This window comes from Papaver somniferum, chromosome 1 (genome assembly GCF_003573695.1).
Source record: "Papaver somniferum cultivar HN1 chromosome 1, ASM357369v1, whole genome shotgun sequence".
NCBI classification, from domain to species: Eukaryota; Viridiplantae; Streptophyta; class Magnoliopsida; order Ranunculales; family Papaveraceae; genus Papaver; species Papaver somniferum.
In genome coordinates, this window is record NC_039358.1 from 83,989,087 (window position 1) to 84,004,047 (window position 14,961).

Below are 14,961 nucleotides of genomic sequence, written 5' to 3' on the forward strand. Positions count from 1 at the left end.
AAAAAACAGACTGAAAAAGGATTTGGTTATGAGACTATATAAGCCATTCAAGATCTTTGGTAATCATCAAGGTTTGTTTGTTTTTTATTTCTGAATTGATTTTGGTTTTATTTGAAGTTGATTTGATCTGTGAGATTTGATTGGTTTTTTGTTCTTTTTGTGAATGTAAAGATGGGATACGTTGGAGTCTGATCTTGATTCCAGCTGTGAACTGATGAATTCAGATACTTGGATTGCATCTGGCTTTGGCGAGAATCATTTGGGTGGGTCACCGTACTTCTCAAATAGTTTTGCTTAGCAATTTCTTCTTCTGACTGCTAACATCAAGTCATGTGTCGGGACGAAAAACTCATGCTAGAACTGCAGAGCATTGGCCTACATCCGGAAAGAATGGTAAATATTATTTTCCACTTCCTTCTCTGAAGATCCCATTTGCTAATTAGGTTCATCCTTTTGAGTTAGAACCTCAAGTAAAATTCGATCTCACTCTAAGATTCAGCATATTTGTTAATTTTAAACTATTGGTGGCGCATTTAGTTATTACTTGGTAATGGTTCGTTGGTTGTCTCTAATATTTGTTTCATCCCATCCTGATCTGATAGAGAGAGAAGATGAACAGATAATTATAGAAATTCAGGAACTTAAGAAGGCGCTATACCGAAAGGATTGACACTGGATTGTTTTGTTATTGTACTGAACTTTTCTTAGAATATTCTAATGGATTTAAACATTTACCTTTGCCAAATTACCCTGCATTTCTTTTAAGCAATTGACTAGGCCTTGTATGTGCGAGATATCTGATCTGTGTGTATCTATTTTTGGAACTGATGTGGAACATCACTTGCTTTCTGTTTTGATATAGCAGGCAAGGAGGAAGAAGTTAAGTTAAGCAAGATAGATAAAGCCCTTTTGAAGGTAGGATAAACATTTGGATGACCTTAATATTAGATTATTTTATGTTGCTGAAGTAAACATAATGGGGGATTTTTTGCGCGGAGACTGAGCAAATTGCAATGAACAAACTTGTTGAGATGGCAAATAAAAAGCGAATGGTAATTTTCATTTGTTTTTCTTTTACATAGTCTTTGATATATGTCTTGTGCCAGTTTATGGGTTTTGCGATATAGTGAAAGCTTATGTCTTACTTAACACATGTGTTATATGTTACCATGAAGCTTATCATTTATTGTTGCTCATCCTTTGCCTAAAGCCTTAGTAGCTTAAGTAAGTGAGAAAGATTTTGAGTGGGTTTTTGATCTTTTTTTTTTTTCTGTAGATAGTACAAAGAGGGGTCATTCAGCAGCCCACATCGAATATGTACAGTTAAGATGGATCCGCAGCTGGAGATACAAGGTCTGTACCTAGTTGGTGTTTTTCTGCATATACTATGAAGCTGCTTCTCTTTTGTTCTGGTCATATTTTTGAGATCTTTGAAGAGTTGCTGATGAGTTGTTGGTGTTTGCAGGAAATAGCCGGTGTTAAAGTGCTTCGGCTCAGAATTGTAGATGCAATTAGGTATACAATTTCCTAGTTACAGATTATGTTAACATTGTATCAATTTACTGCTGCCACGTAGAACATTGTATGTCTAATTTTGTCGTCTTTATCATCTCAGTAAGTAAGTTGTGAAACTTGTAAACATTTCTATCTTCTACTGTGATACTTTTAAGTCAACCATCCATTAATGAATCATTTTTTTTTCAATTCATTGACAAATCTCAACATAAAACTTTTGTATGTCAATCATGAGAATTATTTAGTTCAATTTTTATCTTGATTGCATGTTGGATATCAGAGTTATTAGATTGAATCACAAGAATTAGGTGAACCAGAGTAGTTGAAGGGGAGCTGGGTAATTGCAGGGAAATATTGGGGGAAATCAATTTTGACTGGGTCAACGAAGACTTGACCTTTTTTTTGTTGTTGCGAAAAAATTAGCAACGGCTAAAATGTGTTGCTAAATATGAACCAGAACAACTATATCCCGTCCTACTAAAATATATCCCGGAATAACTCTAAAATTAGCAACTAAGTAGCAACAGTTTATTTCTGTTTCTATGTTATAATTTCGCAACAGCTGATTTCTGTTGCTACAGCCGTTGCTGACCGAAATTAGCAACAGAGCTAGACTGCGACAGGGTGTTTAGCAACGGCAAAATTCTGTTGCAAGGCCGGTATATCTGAGCTGTTGCTAAACGTTAAATTTGTTGTAGTGGTCACTGTAGATGGTTCGATTATAGTTTATCCTAACCAGTGTGCATATTCTATTATGTTAATCTTAAGTTAAGTTTTTCATATGACGGTGATTATTGATTGCTTGATTCCAAAGCTACCTTGGCTTAAATCTAAAGCAACCTTGATCTTGAAAGTATATATAAGGAGAACCTCAAGCAACTGGGATCTTTGAATCCCCGACACTATTCTTGTGTGTCCTAGTTGTAAACTAGAGTCGTCATTTCCTTTAAAACTTTTTAGGTTTAGCGACTAAAAAACTTAACCTAGGGATTCGTGAAGCCGGGTCCAACTATCTTTATCTTGATAGTTCGTGTATCCTGATCTTGGTACTTATTGTTGAGTCTCACTCCGATCATGCGAGATAGCTAGAAATTGCAAAGTTTTTTCGTCTCAGATTTTGTGATTCCACAAGTATATTCCTTGATAACGATTCCTTGTTGAAATCGGAGTAGGAATTACTTCTGAGGAGAATGATAATCTAGGATGCTCTTCAGGAGTCGTAAGTACCGGATATTGAGGTTTACTAGACTTTATCTATTGCAATTGATTTCCTATCTCAGAACGGAAATCACTTATAGGATTATTTGTGTGAGGCATATTGGTTTAAAGTATTCAATTGAGTTGAAGCAACTCTTAGGTTGTGAAGGATGTCATCTAAGGGAATCAATTGCACGAAATCTTGCGAGATTCAAGAGGCGTAAGGAGCGCGACTGTAACTTAATCGCTATGATGCTATATTCGGCCTCAACTACATTCCAGTCTGAAGTTCTGATAGTAGGCTAGAGTCTGTAGCGGCTTAATACAATATGGTGTTCAAATTTGGACTAGGTCACGGGGGTTTTCTGCATTTGCGGTTTCCTCGTTAACAAAATTTCTGGTGTCTGTGTTATTTCTTTTTTCGCATTATATTGTTTATCTTTATAATTGAAATATCATAGGTTGTACGTAAATCAATTAAAGTAGATACGTCCATTTTAATTGTTGGATACGACTTGATTGATCTTGGAAATTGACCTTTGAAATCTTCCAAGAACTCTCATGGTATAATCAGGTTCACGGACTTGTTTCCTCATACACTTTGATTGTGAGAGAAAAAGATACAAAACTCTTCATATAATTCCTGATTGAGATTCGTTAAGTTGTAACTCTCAGAATTGTATTTTAGTTTACTTCATACAGGTTGCCTAAAAAAGGTTGAGGTGTATTTTGGTACCCCCGTCTTTTTAATTGTAAAATAGTTCATGAGCTTTTTCGAAATCAGAATTGGGTACGCATGCGTACTGGATATGCACTATGGATTGTTCACAAAATCAGGCTTCAAGGGTACCGTACTGGGTGCGTATACTTATGGGCAATTTGCAAACTTAAATCCCAGGGGTACACGTACTTGGTACGTGTACCGGGTATGCACACCTTCCCTGTTCACGGAGTTCAAACTTTTCTGAAAACTCTCTTTAAGGGATTTGAAATAATTCCCAATGCTCATAAACAATAATGTCATTGCTTGGCCAATTTCCAAATAATCAACTTGAAAACAAAAATAGTTCATGAAAAATATTTTATTTAACCAAGATTGTTAAGGATCTAAAAAAATTCATTGTTTGAATCATATTTCGAGAGATTTCCTAAGACAAGCTTGACTCGAAATTTCTTCTTTGCAATAATAAATCTCTTAAACATACTACATAGTCTCATAAGATAGAATAGTAAATGCCATGAGTAAATAAGATAGGTCAGTCTTCACTTGCCTCTTTGTTGATGAAGTTCTCGCAAATGTCTTCGTTTTTTCTCCGTTCCTCAATCTTCGAGGGTTATTCACTGATGTTTGATACTCAACTACAATACTCTAATCCTAGATCGAGACTTGAATTTAGTAGACCACAAACCAAGATATAGTTTTGTGAAACTAACATTGTCAGCAAGCTTGAGATACCAAAACTTGTGAGTTCGACCGAGCAGTGCTCTAATACTTGATTTCACATCCATGAAGGGGTTGTATGTCATGTTTATCCATGGGAATGCATCAACCTTTTGTGTTCTGGCATCTTTATGCCACATACTTATACTCAGTTCATATGGACATACTGGCCATATATTTTTATCACGTGTGTAGCAAAACTCATATTATTAACCGTTGTTCTAAATTTATCACGCATTAACATTGATCCTAAATACTTTTGATCATATAATAAACATCACCTATCTTTGATAAGTTGAATTAAGTTGTTACATAACCGAGAAAATTTTGCACAGTGCAATATAAATCTATAGTATAAGTTTACAAACATACCAAAATTTGATACTTTAAATTTTCTTATGCTTTTAGGACTGTAATTAAGTTGCTCGTTCCGTATTTGATGAGAAACTCACATCGTGTGCCAGTTAAAGAGCAAGAATTTAGTGGCTTTAACTGGACTTACCGTTGTTCTTTCGCTACCAAATGTGAAAGGGAAACAATATTCAAACTTTTGAATAAAAACATGCAAATTAAGATTGTGTACAAAAACAAATACAAATGTTTGACTAACAAGCACACTAAGGGGGGAAAACGGCGGAACTTGATTGATATATCACAATGTGACCTTCATCTTTGAGCAAATACAACGCGTTCAGGATTAAGATATTTTGGAAACAACGCATTTCAATGAGATGATACACACTCATCTACAAATAAAGAGTAAAATTAAAACACATTCACTTAATCACTTATATTAGGATGAATTGAGTATGAAGGCATGCCCGTCAGTGAAATTAATATTTATCATCTACGATCCTATAACAACTCGATTTCCCTTGGAAAAACGAAGTGTCTGGGAAGCAGATAGAAGTTACAGACAGGACCACCAACATAAAACGGCATAAAAAAATCTAAAATTTCTGCCAGAATTTTTCTTTTGTTGAGGATTTTAGTTCATCTAACTCTTTAATCGCATAGATATTGAATGGTGGCTACAGTATTATATTGTGAATAAGAAAGTTAGGTGTAGTGCATTTGCGATCCAAGTATCAACTAATAATACTAAATCAATATAGTGGTAAAACAAATGCACTTCCCATGTTCAGGAACTTTATGGAAAAAATAGTAGAGCTTGGTCGCCTGAAGTCAAAATCTCTCCTCAAGTTTAGTAACCATAAGTAGAACAAATCCACAAAATGCATCAAGTAAAGTCAATTCAAACTGAGTTGAGCTCTACAACTCGGCGACCAAATCGACGAATTTTTTCTCGTCAATTTTTCTCATCAATTTTCATTTCATGTGCATCATCTTCTTTAATTCAGGTGATTTTCTACATTGATTTCAATTGCAGTTCTTACAATCAAATCAATATGTCTAAAATCTAATCTACAATGGTATAAAATTCTGGTTTTCGATCAGATTCTGAGGTTCCATCAAACCTAGATCTGAATCTCGTTTTGTTTCACATAATTCTAGCCATCTGTGTTCATCCCGGATGAGATTATTGATGAGAGTTTAAATGAATGGAGGATTATCTTGATTGGTAGATTATATTTGGTTAAAACAAAGATGGTCACTGTTGAATCGTGTTTGCGTAAGCAAATGTCTCTTTCAGGTACTTGCCAATTCATTCCAATTGGCAAAGGTTTTTTCATTATTAAACTAGAAAATCAGATGGATATGAATAATATATACGAAGGATTTTGGGAAGTTGAATCTCAATACCTGAAACTTAGATACTGGGAGCGAGATTTCAAACCAGAACAACAAAAAACTTCAAGTGCTTTTGTACGGATTTTATTTCCTGGTTTAAGTATTGAATATTGGAAAGAATACATACTCATGTCTATGGGTAAAGCAATTGGTAGACCAATTAGAGTGGATCGAACTAGACTAAACAAATAAATTGGTTACTATGCTAGCATTTTAGTGGAAATAGATTTAGCTCTGGCTATTCCTACTAAGGTTTCAGTAGCGACTAAGTACTGTAAATTTGAACAGGATATCAAAGTATCTAAGTTGCCTAAATTTTGTAGTCATTGCAAGATTGTAGGCCATTGGGTGACAGAATGTAGAGTGAAAAGAAAGGAACAAATTCAAGGTGAGAGACCTCAAGTCATACATAAACAAAAATGGAGATACACTCCAAAAGAGCCTCAAGTTCAAACTGCAGGTGGTTTTGATATATGCTTTCCCGATATTAATAACAAAGATTCAGCAAAATCACAAATTCATGAAGAATTACTTAGTGAAGGTGAAGAAGTGGATGCAGTTATTACTCCTATCAATAATTCTTTTGTTATGCAACTTAAAAGTGTTTACAACGGTACTTTAGAATCTACTTCAGACTTCCCTGCACTATCTGTAGGAAAACTTATTGAAGTTGGAACAAGCATTCCACCTCCCACATGTGTTAGTTCATCTACATCACATAATGATTCTTCTTTAGGATCTCCAATTTTATCAACTACAACAAATGATATTTTCACATCTCAAGTTGTATCCAACATTTCTACTTCAAATATGTATGGATGGAAGGTAATTGCAAGAAAAAACACAACACCAAAGAAAGATAATAATTCCTCCATGGTGAATAATTCTGGTAATAAATTTCAAGCTTTAGTTGATGTTGCTGAGAAACAGGATCAAGCTTTTTCAAAGGTGGTAAGTAAATCTACTAAAGGAAAATTACTAAGGGTGTGCCTAATGTAACCACAAGGAAGCAAGCTACTAATTCAGGGGGAGTTCCAATACTTCTCATTCAAACATATCTCAATGAGAACAATATTCTGGAATATCAGAGGCTTGAAGAGAATTCAATCCAAACTAAGAAATTTAGTAAAAAAAATTTAGTCCTTATTTATTATGGGTAGCAGAACCTAAAGTTAGAGTTACTAGCAGGGGAATAAAAGGTTTACATTTACCTGGAATGTGTCAAATGGTTATTCATAATTCTACTGATACTGCAAAACGCAATATATGGTTGTTCAGGCATTCCTCTTTAACAAAACCAGTTTTTATTTCATCTTCAAATCAAGCCATCACAGTTAAAGTGGGGGATGTAATGGTGACTGGTATTCATGCAGTTTTCCTTACTGTTGATAGAAGACAATTGTGGGAAAAACTGCAAGACATTAGTGAAATGAACTTACCCTGGATGATAATTGGTGATTTCAATGTGGTGTTAAGTTGTGATGAAAAAGCAGGTGGCAGAAGACCTCTCAAAATATCAATACAAGAATTTAGAGATTTCCTGGAGTCTTGCAATTTAATACAAGCTACAAGAACAGGGATCAAGTTTTCCTGGTGCAATAATAGAGATGGAAAGAAAAGGATTCTATGTGATTTAGATAAAGCTTTTTATAACACAAAATGGTTTGACAAATTTGAAGGATGGTGCTACAAGGTAGGAGTAAGAGGAACTTCAGATATCAATCTGTTTGGTCTTCTCATCCAGTTTTTTGAAATCTATCAATGATTCATGGAATGAAGAAATAGCAGGAAACCCAACTTTTTCATTTTTAGCAAAATTAAAAAGGCTTAAACAAATACTCAAGAAATGGATCTGGGAGGTCTTTGGTGATCTGAGAATAACAGTCAAGAAAATAGAGGATGGGGTTTTAGCAGCTTCTGTCTGATAATGACCCTGAAAATATTGAATTGTTAAATAATCTGGTCACAGCTAGAGGAAAACATGAAGTTGCTTCTCAACAATACAATGAATTATTGAGAGATAAATCTAGAGTGAAGTGGGTAAAAGAGGGAGGTGCAAATACAACTTTTTCCCACACTAGTTTGAAGATTAGACAGTCACAAATGAATTGGAGTGTGATGATGATAACATGGTGACTGACCAGGTTCAAATTGGTGATGTTTTGGTGGAGCACTACAAGAAAAATTTTCAAGCCCAAGAACTACTTATTTCTGAAGAGATTTTGGATGTGATTCCTAAAATTTTAACTGAGGAAGATAATCTGTTTTTAGATGCCACTCCTTCTGCAATGGAAATAAAAGAAGCAGTTTATGGAATGGATGCAAACAGTGCACCATGCCCTGATGGATTCCCTGGCAGCTTCTAAAAATATGCATGGGAGATTATTGGCTTGGAGCTGGTGGAAGCCATTCAATTCTGTTGGAGTCACAGATTCATGCCTAAAGGTTTGAACTCAAACTTCTTATTTCTATTACCTAAGGTGCAAGGTGCCAATAAATCTGATAAATTTAGACCCATAGGATTCGCTAATTTCAATTTCAAGATCATCACTAGAATTATCACCACTAGATTAAGTACAAGAATTGAGAAATTAATTTCCATTCAGCAAGGAGCATTTACTAAAGGCATGAACATACATGATAAAATAGTATTAGCTTTTGAAATGATAAATGAACTAAACATAAAAAGAAGAGGTGGAAATGTGGGTCTCAAACTAGATATTTCTCGGGCTTTTGACACTCTCAGTTGGGATTTCTTATTTGAAGTACTTAGAAGATTTGGGTTTTCTGAAATTGGAATTAGCTGGCTAAAGAAAATCTTTGAATCTGCCATGATATCAGTGCTATTCAATGGAGAACCATGTGGTTTTTTTGGTGTTGGAAGGGGCCTTAGACAAGGTGACCCATTATCTCCCATTCTTTTCATTCTTGTTGAGGAAGTTCTGAGTAGAAATCTTACAAAAATGGTGCATGAAGGAAAGATTCAAGCTACGGTTAATAGGGGTGGCTGCCAACCTTCTCATTTAATGTTTGCTGATGAAATTTTTGTCTTTTGCAATGGGAAAAAGAAATCATTGGACAATTTAATGAGTATGCTAGGAAAATATCAAACTTCAGCTGGTCAAATAATCAATAAAAGCAAAAGAAAATGCTTTGTGGATGGTGTGTCAGATACAAGGAGGAATGGGATAGCTGAATACCTACAAATGAGTTTGTCAGAGCTTCCAGATAAATATCTAGGAGTAATACTTAATCCTGGAAGAGTAAAATCTTATCAAGTTTGGGGAATGGTAGAAATGATACAGAAAATGCTAGCTGGTTGGATGGGTAAACTATTGGCCTTCTCTACCAGATTAACACTAGTAAAACATGTCCTCTGCATTATCCCTATTTACAATATGTCAGTATACAAGTGGCCAAGAGCAGTCATTCAAGAATGTGAAAAAATTATAAGAAATTTTTATGATTTGGAGACCCTGCTATTAAGAAGTTAGTTACTGTAAAATGGGATAAAGTTAATGCTCCAACTTCAGAAGGAGGACTGGGATTGAGAAGATTGGAAGTTATGAACAAAACCTTGCTAATGAAACTGGTATGGAAGATTGAAACAGAATGGACTCAGTTCATGAGGGCCAAATATAAAAATAAAAAGGGTGAATGGATTACATTATCATAAACAGTCATCCATATGGCATGGACTTAAATGGGTAATTCCTGCAATCAATGAAGGTAAAAGATGGTTAGTGGGGAATGGAAAAAACATCTCAGTATGGCATGACAAATGGATAAAGGAATATGATTTGATTAAAAGATATGTAGAAGATGAATTTGTGTTACAGAATCCTGATTTAAAAGTGGAACACTTGATTGTTAATGGAGAATGGAAAATCCCAGAAGTGATGTATAGATTCTTTGAGAAGAATGAGTTACCTGCTCTGAGTGAAGAACATGACAAGTTGATCTGGGCAGCAAATTGAAAAGGTACTTTCACTGTTTCCAATGAAGCTCAGTTGATAAGAAAAAAATATCCAGAAATCTCTTGGGCAAACAAAATCTGGAGTCCTAGTGTACACCCTTACACCTCAGCAAATTGTGGAAAATAATGAGGGGAGCTTGTGCAACTGAAGAAGCAGTCAGGAAAAAAGGTTTTATAACTGTCTCCAAATGTTATCTATGTGGCAATGAATAAGACATGATGGAGCATGTTCTATGGAAATGTGATTTCAGTAATAGGATTTGGCATTGGCTAGGAGGGATATTTCACTCTGTAATTCCCACAAAATTTGAAGAAATTCTAAGCTTTGCCAATGGAAATAGTGAAGCAATAAAGGAAGTATGGTATAACTGTGCATTTAATGTGATGGTGGAACTTTGGCATGCAAGAAACTGAGTAATCTATGAAGGAGATAAGCCAAATCTCAACAAATTCAAGCAGAAAATTACTACTTTCACAAAAGAATGTGTTGTAAGGATAAATGGTACCAGGTGGGGAAGTATGTATGACTTGCAAATTCTTTTATTCTTTGGCATCATTGGGATTAAAACACATCTTACTGAGGTAAAACATGCTTTTTCAAGTTGCCTACTGGAAATCAAATTCTTATCAGTTGTAGTGCATCTAAAGGGAATCCAGGTTGTGCTGGTATTGGTTTCCTAGCCAGGAATATGTCTGGATATTGTGTTGGAGCAACTACTGGTGGCCTTGGAATAACAACTAATTATATTGCTGAAGTGATGACATTGGTGATAGCAGGAGAGTGGGGTATGTTTTAGCTTGGAATCCAAAGCAGTTATACAAGCTTTTTGTAATGACAACATTCCATGGATTGTTAGAAGCAGATGGAATAATATCAAAAAGAACATAAGAAGAATCAGTTTCAGGCGCTCCTATAGAACGATCAATTTTTCTGCTGACAAGATGGCCAAGAAAGGAGTTTTACTTGCAAGGGGGACTGTCATTTTCTATGAAGAGAAACCTACCTTCCTAGGAGAGTTAGAAAAGGAGGATGGAACTTATTTCAGGTTTATCTCCTAAAATGGTTTCTGAATTTTTCTTCCCACTGTAATCTTGCTTTTCTTATTAATTTTTTAATTCAACTTGGCTCATGAGCCTTGATGTATCTTTGGTTTAAATTCGTTAATAAAATTACATGATTTAGAAAGAAAAAAAAAAGTACAGTCAATTCATCTGGAATTTACAACTTGCATTAACTAAAACACCAATGCCTATAACATCTATGTTTACGGTAACTTAAAACTGAAATTGTTAACTACCACTACATTATGAAGGACTCAGTGAGGCTATTGAACACTTGCATCGTTTATTTAAAAGAGCCAATGAGCTTATATACACACATAGTAAAAACAAATTCCAGTATATGATACAAAAAAGAAAGATTTACACCATCTTCACTATTCCAAACTTCTAAGTTGGATCCAACTCAAAAAATTAAGTTCGACATTATTGATATGAACTGAAACAAACAAGAGAAACTTACTTAATTATGTATGGAACACTTCACTATATGTGCATTCATTTGTTGATTAACTGCTCAATTTAGGTGCAAGATTCAGGTGGCAAAAATTAAAAAGTAATTAAACCATCTGTATGAATCTTTCATATTTTGTACCTAGATGTCAACCATGAGTTGCACCTTTAAACCACCACCTTTAAATCATAAAAGAAATGCTTGGAAAATCTTCTATTATGCTCAATTCTTCGGCACAAGCCTAATTCTTATGGAAAAATAACAATATGAAGAATTTTCATATGAATTCATAAACAATTTTTATAGAAATTTTAGATGTGTGGAATAAGTTTGAAAAAGCGGGGGTCTAACAACCACGCCCAATATTTCGCTTAGAAATCTGTATGGACAAACTCCAATATACGTTTATGAGAATCAACTATACAGTTAGAATCAATCAATGAAAAGTATATCAAAGAGTTTATATCTCAATCTCTCGATTTGATCTTTACTCAAGCAAATAGAAATCTGCGAGTCTTTATCAAAGAGAGATATCTTGGATGGTATCAAAGACCAATATCCAAGTGTCAATCAATTTAAATCAACAACCAGAAAAGTCGGATATTCTAATTGATTGAACAACGCACAACCTATATTATTTCAATCATATAAACAAATATAATGCGGAATAGAAATAACACAGACACTAGAATTTTGCTAACGACGAAACCGCAAATGAAGAAAAATCCCGGGACCTAGTCTAGATTGAACATACACTGTATTAAGCCGCTACAAACACTAGCCTACACCAAACTAACTTCGGTCTAGACTGTAGTTGAACCCAAATCAATCTCACACTGATCCAAGGTACAGTTATGATCCTACGCCTCTGATCCCAGCAGGATACTGCGCACTTGATTCCCTTAGCTAATCTCACCCACAACTAAGAGTTGCTACGACCCAAAGTCGAAGACTTTAATAAACAAATCTATATCACACAGAAAAGTCTACGATAATAGATAAATCCGTCTCCCACGAATATACCTACGAGTTTTGTTCCGTTTTTTTATAAATCAAGATGAACAGGAACCAATCAATAATACCAGACTTATATTCCCGAAGAACAGCTTAGTATTATCAATCACCTCACAATAATCATAATTGACGCAGCGAAAAAAGATATTATGGAATCACAAACGATGAGACGAAATTTGTTTGTGATTACTTTTCTATCTTTCCTATCAGAGATATAAAATCTCAAGCCAATTATTTCAATTGCACTCGTACGATAGAAGATGCAAGATCAGATCACACAACTACAAGAAAAGTAGTATCGGTCTGGCTTCACAATCCCAATGAAGTCTTTAAGTCGTTAATCTGGTTTAGAAGAAGAAACCAAAGGTTAAAGGAGAATCGACTCTAGCTTAGCACAACTAGTATCACACAGAATGTGTGGGGATTAGGTTTCCCAGTTGCTAGAGTTCTCCCTTATATACACTTTCAAATCAGGGTTTGCAATCAATGTGAGCTTAGTAACAAAGCATTCAATATTCGCCATTAGATAAAAACCTGATTAGATTCAAGATAATATTTCTCAACTGCTAGATCGAAAACTTAGCTTGTCACACACAAATGAAATGTCCAATTTTGGGTTTATGAACCGTACCCAAACATTAACATTTGTTTGTTCAACAAGTCAACCAAATGGTTAGCCATATGATTACTCTCATATCAACCTTATTCTTCTTCACAATAACTAGTTCAAATGACTCAAATGAACTAGTTATAGAGTTTTTCAATTGCAAGGAAATCTTATGTAACTACACAAGACACAATTGAAGCAAAATTGGTTTGATTCACTCGAATCGGTTCATGAACTTTATAGCCACGGTTTGCAAAAGCATTCCTTAGATTATTTAAACGTAGTTCAATAACAGCTGACTTTAGATATAACCTTCTCAAGTTCGCGGACTGGGTTCGCGGACTTAAGATCATGGAAGGAGTATACGAACTCCAGCAGAAAACCTCAGGCCGAGAAGTTCCGCAAGTTCGTGGGCTGAGTTCGCGGACTTGGCTCATGCCACTTCCATTTCTCTTGATAAACAAAGTTCGCAAACTTTGGTTCAAGGAATAAGGACTTATACATATATGTGTTTCCACAATAATGCTTATATCCTACCAATGGTTATGTAATCTAAACTCTCATTTCAATCATTGAAATATTCTCAGAGGACGGATATAGCCGTTATTCACAGACCATTTTTTGTCAGACCAATTTTCAAAGTGATTGAAACATAACATGACTTTCGTCACTTGGTAAAGATGAATTCGGCTAAAGCGAAAGCTTACCAACACATATTTCGAGAAATATATAGGCGAGATAAACTCGGCTCGAAATAGCAAATGTGTATAATGAAATCCTATATATCACAACGACTTTTGTCTCAAGAGTATGAGATAGAGTAAATAGACTTTTGAGTGACAGATAAGTTCAAGTCTCCACATACCTTTTAGTCGATGAAGATCCACCAGTTCCTTGAGTAGTCCTTCGTCTTATATGATGATTGCCATAGAGTCTTGAGCTCAACTACACTTTCTATCCTAATCCAAGACCTTAGCTCTAATAGGCTAGTAATCAAGACTTATAGTTTTGATCACTAATATTGACAAACATGCTTGAGATAGCAACGCATGCGAGTTCGACCAAGCAATGCTCTAACAAAGTTACTATTACCCAACAAAACTTCAAACTCTTTTAAGTTATGCATCAATGACCAATGGTTATTGTACACCTGAATGAGTTTCATGCATTTGAGCCTATTTTACAATGAATTGCTACAAAACAAAAATTCAATGAATGGAGATAAAAACCTAACTCCAACACACACGCGATTAAACTTCACAACATCTTTCAATTACCGGTGATAAAATTTTCACTTCAATCTCATTGGTAATATAGGATGTTATATTTATACCAAAATTTGTCAAAAATCTTATTTTTCTAAGTCTTTAATTCAAAAAAGCTAAGGTAGGCTAAAAAGGGAATACGAGGAAAAGTATTCGCCCATACTACTCTCTCCCTTTCATAAGGGAATGGATGGTTTTTAACCAAATAAAAGTATGGGAGATTTCCAAGTGGTCACCCATCTTGGTACTGTCTTCGCCCTCTATTGTTCAACTGTTTGCTCGCCAATCCCATCTGAAAAAGCGGGGGTCAAACAACCACACCCAATATTTCGTCTGGGCAATCTGTATGGACAAACTCCAATATAATTCCAAGATAATCGACTAGACAGTCAGACTCAATCAAGGGAAAATATATCCAAGAGTTATATCTCAATTTCTCAAATCAATCTGCAATCGAACAAATAGAAATATGTGAGTCAGATCAATATGAGAAATAACTTCGATGGTACCAAAGACCAATATCCAAGCGTCAATCAATTTCAATCAACAACCAAAGGTTGGATTTACTAATTGATTGAACTACGCACCACCTGTGATATTTCAATTATATAATCAAATATAATACGGAAAAGAAATAACACAGACACCAGAAGTTTTGTTAACGAGGAAACCGCAAATGCA

General features: G+C 35.0%; 2 long non-coding RNA genes across 3 annotated transcripts; both read left to right on the forward strand.

The window, feature by feature from the left end:
* Window positions 1-3: 3 nt before the first annotated feature.
* On the forward strand, window positions 4-877 carry LOC113330804. Of its 2 annotated transcripts, none has more exons than XR_003350515.1 (3): window positions 4-71; window positions 172-393; window positions 863-877. It is a non-coding gene; the product is annotated as an uncharacterized LOC113330804 (long non-coding RNA). The 2 variants fall into 2 exon arrangements; XR_003350516.1 differs by having other exon boundaries at window positions 866-877.
* Window positions 878-884: 7 nt separating this feature from the next.
* Window positions 885-1,674, forward strand: LOC113330809. The gene is made up of 3 exons (XR_003350517.1): window positions 885-1,052; window positions 1,277-1,353; window positions 1,466-1,674. It is a non-coding gene; the product is annotated as an uncharacterized LOC113330809 (long non-coding RNA).
* The last annotated feature ends 13,287 nt before the right edge of the window (window positions 1,675-14,961 follow it).